The sequence below is a fragment of the Delphinus delphis genome, chromosome 7, assembly GCF_949987515.2.
Source record: "Delphinus delphis chromosome 7, mDelDel1.2, whole genome shotgun sequence".
Taxonomy (NCBI): Eukaryota; Metazoa; Chordata; class Mammalia; order Artiodactyla; family Delphinidae; genus Delphinus; species Delphinus delphis.
The window spans coordinates 74,604,085-74,610,588 of NC_082689.1; the positions used below are offsets into that span (position 1 = coordinate 74,604,085).

At 43.1% G+C, this 6,504-nt stretch overlaps 2 non-coding genes across 2 annotated transcripts; one reads left to right on the plus strand and one right to left on the minus strand.

Annotated features, from left to right (window-relative positions):
- Window positions 1-3,373: 3,373 nt before the first annotated feature.
- On the plus strand, window positions 3,374-3,444 carry TRNAG-GCC (transfer RNA glycine (anticodon GCC)). Its single transcript has one exon. It is a non-coding gene; the product is annotated as a tRNA-Gly (tRNA).
- Window positions 3,445-3,732: 288 nt separating this feature from the next.
- Window positions 3,733-3,804, minus strand: TRNAA-CGC (transfer RNA alanine (anticodon CGC)). Its single transcript has one exon. It is a non-coding gene; the product is annotated as a tRNA-Ala (tRNA).
- Window positions 3,805-6,504: the final 2,700 nt, after the last annotated feature.

Here is a 6,504-nt window from a genome sequence, read left to right on the forward strand (position 1 = left end):
TGCCTGAGAAGCCATGTCTCCACAGATTCCAGACACCCCACTCCCCTGATTTTCTCCCTTTGTCCCCTCAACTCCTGCCATTCCCTAAAATAGACCTTCCCAAGGCTCTGCCCTCAGCTCTCGGCTCTCTCTGTGATTCCCTCCACATCTACATTCTTACTTTTCACTTCTGTACAGTCAACGCCCCACTCCACCTTGGAGCCTTGATTTCTTCGGATCTAGGCGTCAGCTGCCCAGTAAGGGTCTCCCCCTACTTACCTCAGTCAGTATTTCCAGAAGTAAACACTTTACCCTTTTCTTCCCGTCCTTTCTTCTCCTCACTTCCCTACAATACACCACTATTCTCCCACTCACTTAAGTTGGATTTCTAGATTCATTTTTCTTCTTCCTCCTGCCTTGCCTCATGCTAGAGACCTCATGCCTCTCCACTCCCACTGTAACCACTTCTTCGGTGAATTTCCCTACTTTTAGTTTCTCTTACTTCCATCTCTCTGACACACTGTTGCCAGGTCATCTCTCCAAATGCTCTGTTAGGTGGCTTCCTTTGCTACAGAATTAATACTAGTCCAACCAACTAAGGATGGGTCCTTCAAACTTTTTGTATGGCTTTTATTGTCTCTTGGTCATTCAACCACTGATGATGAATTTCTTTAAACTTTTTTTAAACTTTCATATTTTCAGCCTATAGCACATTCTGGAGTAATGAGTTCTCTAAATTTACTGTTTGGGGTAAAATAACTTCTCAATTTGTGTTGTTCAGATGCAAGCAATATAAATGTTATTCAAACTGATTTAAAAAATAAAAGACAACTTATTGTATAAGGACAATTTACTGACTCATATAAACGCAAAATCAGAATTTGTTCTAGTTAGGCATGGCTGCTTCTAGGGGCTCAATGTCATACTAGGGGTGCGTATGTCCCTAACTCTTTTGGACAAGCAAGATGGCCACAAACAATCCCAGTTATACATTCAACCTGTTTGCCCACCACATCAAAAATATAGTCTTTGCTTATAGCTCTGGAAAGAAAGTTCTGGTAAGGACTCTGATTACCCCTGCTATCATCACATATCATCTCTATTTAAGCACAGTGGCAAGGGAAAATATTTGGGTAGACCTATCACTGTGACAGAAAAATAGAGATGAAGAGGCAAGTTAGCCTCACCCAAATCTCAAGGTATTGATTCTCTACAGAATAGAAGACTTGTACCAGAAAGTGTATGAACTGCTGGACACACACACACACACACACACACACACACACACACACACCCTGCATGCCTTTGGCTGCGTGTAACAAAATACAAAAAAGCTCAAAGGGGCTTAAACAATTAAGATCCTTAATTATCTGACCTAACCTAAAATCTGGCTGGAGAAAATTCCAGGATGGTGCAATGTCTCTTTCTTTCTGCTGGGTCATCCTCAGTCTCCCTGCAAGTCACAGGATGGCTGGGGCAGCTCTAAGCATTATACCTCACAAGGCAGTGTTACAAGCAAGAAAGAAAGGGCTAAAGAGATCTTCCATACACATCGTCTTTCCCTAGCTGACCATTCTTTTCTCTCATTGGCAGGAACTGTCACAAACCCATCCCGGCTCAATCTTTGGAAAGGAAAATGGGATAACTGGCTTAATGCACCACATTTGTCCCTAGAGCTAGGTAGCCTCTCCCAGACTTTTAGGAAGAAAAAAAGTAAAATAGCCTTTGGTAGGTCACTAATAATGTTTGCCATTAGATCATACTTCTTATTTGATTCCTTCCACCTGTTTAAAATTTTTGTAGTGTTTCTCATGCTGAGGTTTTTTTAGATTGCTTTTTTTATTTTGAATCATAACATTTCAGATTCAAATGAACTTAGGTCATTTAGTTGAGGGCTTTTCAATGTTTTTTATTCTAGACTTGTAACCCATCACACAGATGCAAATAAATGGGAGAGTTTATAAATGAGCTGGTGAAGTGAGGGGCCCGGGAAAAGAAGGTGAGGCCCCACTAGCTAATGGCCCTGAGGCACTTCTGGAAAGCTAGAGACCTTCAGAATGCAATTTTAAAACCTCATCTCTCAGAACTGAGGTTCTGAGAGGTGAAATGATTTGAACTTGTTCTTCCATGGGTTACTAAGATTGTAGTCTAGATTTCTTGATTCTCTAATCTCTTTATATCTTTTACATCTTTATAATTCTGTAATGTATTTTTCTTCAAATTCTGCTTTGTATGCACACACTAAAAAAAATTTCTTAAAAATAAATCTTGATGTAGAAGCTCTTACATTACTTCAGCAGTGTGTTATGATCTTTCTTTAACTCCACTCTTGATATACAGTGTTCCTGAGCTACACACGCAGTATTTCTGGTATAACTACACAGTGATTTATTCTGTTGTAGGCAGAACAGGACAGTGGCTAAGCAACCAAATGTTAAACATGATACCACTTGTGTTCCAATCTTGCCTCTAACAGCCTCAGTTTTCTCATTTGTTAAGTTAGGGTAATTATAAAAATACCTACTTCACTGGGTTGAAGTCCATATGTAATGCTATTTACATAGCCCAGCACATAGTAACTGCTATGTGTTTTCTGCTATTTTCTCATGTATTTTTCCCCCCAAAATTCTTCTTGGCTATCAAAGATCCTGCAAATCTCTGGGAGTTTCCCTCTCAGAGATAAAGGGCCAGTAATGCCTAAATCCAGAGCCTTTCTCTCTTATATTTAGACTCATTTCCACGAATGAATTTCCTTCACTTTACTTTTTCCCCCTTATATATATTTGGTGTGTGGTTTGCAATTTTACACTTCATGGAAACTAAGGGTAAATGATCAGACTCATACTATTAGAGTAGAAAGAGGTCCCAGGATCAAGTCTCTCACTATTAAGGAAGGGGCAGTTTAGAGAATTTAGGTCACTTGTCAGTCACCAATGCTCCAAAGTTCCCTGTTCAGATCTCACAGTTCCAATATACTCTTATAACTTGGGGCCCCATCATCCCTACTCCCAAACCCTGACAGATATCTTCATGTATTTGTCTGAATAGCTAAGATAAGAAAAGTAAAAAGGGAGTGGTTGTTCTAAATTATCTAAATATCTGAAGATACAGCTAAGTAATTATGTAATCTTGTGTATACATGACAAAATTTTCACTTGCCCCCTTCACCAAGGACGACTTCGGAGGAGAGAATCTCCTCATAAGGTTCAACAGAAGTAAATATAATGAGAATTTTATGTAAATGTTAACTGAATATTTTATTATAGTTATTTAATTTAAAAAATCCATTGCTTCCTCTGATGTTGAATACATAAATTTATAATTATTAACATAAAAGCAGTACACACGTAAATATCTCTTCTAGTAGAGTATGGACGAACCCCTTCCCCTGTGAGCATTGGTGGTTCAGTGGTAGAATTCTCGCCTGCCACGCGGGAGGCCCGGGTTCGATTCCCGGCCAATGCAACTAGCAATATTTTTCTCCCTTACCCCACTTTTACCATACATCTCAGAACCCCAAAAGAAGTTCAATTAAAACGTAGAAACATTGACTTTATGCAAATGAAGAAAGACAAATCAACGATAATTTCCCGTTTCACTTTTTCTTCGAGCAGTCGAAACTGCCGATTCCCTGACATTTGCCGTATTTTTCGGGCCTTTCTTTTAGACGTTTTTGGGGGGGCCCTAGAGTATATGAGCAAAAAGTAATGGACCATATAGTGTTCTGAGATTTAAAAGACTACCCCGGCTGCCTGGAGATGCCGGGGATTGAACCCGGGACCTCACACATGCGAAGCGCGCGCTCTACCACTGAGCTACATCCCCCAGCCGGGAAAAGTTTTTCTGGTATAGGTATTCATTCAGTCCAGCACTAGTCCAATCGCTATAGTTAAATTTTAAGACTTTATTTTGGTGAGCGCTTCTGCGACACCCCGCTTCTACCCTTCCTACACCGCCTTAAACTGCTTCTAGGGTGTATCGGAACTCCATGCAGTCAGCGGGGTGGGCCGCAAATTTGACCAGCTCTCGAGCACTCCTGCCGGACGCCTGGAGCTCGACCAGGGATCCGGTACCCTGCGCCCTGCCAGAGGGGCGGGACGTCGGCGCGCTGAGCGCCCGCCAGAGCTCGACTCCTCTGCGCGCTGACTGCGCAGGCGGCCCGGAACCCAGAGGTGTGGGGCGGAGCGTTCAGCCCGCCGCTTTGCTGCGGGGTGGAGCCCCGCCTACGACGCCGACTGAGGGGCCAGCAGGCGGGCAGAGCCACGGACGCTGCCCAGGGACCACAAGAGACGCTCCTGAAGCAGAGCGGTGGGGACCTTCTTTGCTCACCCAAAACCCTTTTGGATTTACCTGTACACCACCACGCCCCCCCCTCCCCGCCCCGTCTCAGGAAAAGGACGTGTTCACGCCAAATCCCCATAAACTGGGTTTTGTAGGGATTACAGCCAACTCTTGGAGGTAAAAATGACTTCACAATGTGTTCTTTGCGTGGGGCCCAAACTGAAAGAAACTGACACCGATACCCTCTTTGTAGCTTAATCTTGTACAAATGATAAAGTCGAGGCGAAGTACCTGCTCAAGATGCACTCTGCTCGCTGTTTGATATTTACACCTTGGGCCCATCTGACTATGTTGTGATAGGAATGTAAGTCACTTAACAGCTACTTTATTGTCCTCTGAACCCTTCCTAACTAACCGCACCTAACTTAATGCACCAGCCCCAAATGAAGAAATGTACCTCGAGTCCTGTTTCCTTGGAAATTGCCTCTCCAGTTGTTTGAGTGTTGGGTCATATGATGAGCTAACTTACATTATAATGAAATGATGTGTTTGACCCTTCCCAGTGCAGTTTAAACTGATACCACCCCAGGGAAGTGAAGGCTGACAGAGAGAAGCCTCAGACACCCTGATGGGAAAGAGCAGGGGAGAGATTTGGTGTCAGGGGAGCTGGGCTACCTTCACTTCCAGCCGACCTGTAAGGCTGACCCAGCAGCAAACGGTGAGGGCCTAGAATTTCCACTGCTTTCCGTTGCAGCAGAGCACCCCTCGTAAATGGAATAGTCAGCAGGCCAAAAGCCAGAGCAGAAAAGCAGAAGTTTCAAAATAACTCTGGGTAAACCACAAGTTTCATAATCAAGTCCTAGATGAAAAATAAATGTTACTGTTTGCTTACAGTAATTTCAACAAATAATGGCTCATAATCAGATTTTGTTTTTAATGAGAACAAGCCACATACTGATCTAATACAGCTATAATACAGAATGTTAAAAAAAAAAAAAAAGCCACGTCAGTGGACAGTCATTAAGGAGCTCTACTCCAAACCAAAACATTTCCAAACCAACCCCTGCTTTCCATCCAGAGGCACTAGAACATGAACACCTTCAGCTGACTCTGAGTCGGGAAACAGAGACAGAACCATTTTTCATCAACCAGCGTTTTCACCAGTGCAAATTACAACTGCAGTATTCAGTTAATTGTAAAGGAAGCACGTTTGCCTTTGGTGACCTCATCTTTGACATCCTCTTTAGGATCCCTTCCTCACATTATGGCTTATTTCTCCATCACCTGAGGCACTTCTTTTCTGGGACTTTGTTCTCAGGCAAGAACCTTTGTTCTTAAGGTTCAGAGCTAAGCCTAGAGAAGGCTTCTTTTAAATTGTTCACTCCTCCTACCAGTCCAGGGCCTAACTTGGTGCATTTGATAAAGAAAATGAAGCCAAGCTCTAAAACCAACAGAGAATGTGAAATCGATTTACTGGTCTGGCATAACCCAAGAGAAAGACAGCTTTTTCTGCCATTGTGGTCGATGGGAAAGGTGAAAGAGAAGGCACATTTTTCGATTAGGGAATACTTCTTGGATCCCATCTATTCTATATGCAAATAAAACTGCCCCAGCTCTGCTTGCAGATGAAGAGAGGCTAACCAAGTGTCCAAAATTATGAAGTATTAAAAAGTTCAGTTCTATCTTCCACCCTCAGCACATCTCTCTTGGTTGGGGACAAATTTCCCCAATTCTCAGTCTCTGTCTCTGTCACACACATCGTGCACACGTGCATATGCACACACACACACACACACACACACACACACACACACCATTCACAACGATTGATCTTACTTTGAGGCAGGTAACTTTTATCTCTGGTACTGCTTCCACATTTCCTTTCACGTTCTTGCTTCAGTTCATGGCAATCTTCGTCTAGCAGGTATACAGCATCTTTCCGTCTAAGCTGGCAACGAGTTAAGATGTTTATTCCCAGTTCAAGCAGTAGTTCTTACTCCTGTCTGCATATTAGAATTACTGAGAGGGCCTTTGAAAAATGCTGATACTTGCTTGAGCCCCCTCCCAAGCCAATTAAGTCACAATCGCTAGTCACGGGTCACGGCATCAGTATCTTTTTTTTTTTTTTTTTTTTTTTTTTTTTTGGGGTACGCGGACCTCTCACTGTTGTGGCCTCTCCCGTTGCGGAGCACAGGCTCAGCAGCTATAGCTCAGGGGCCTAGCCGCTCCGTGGCTTGTGGGATC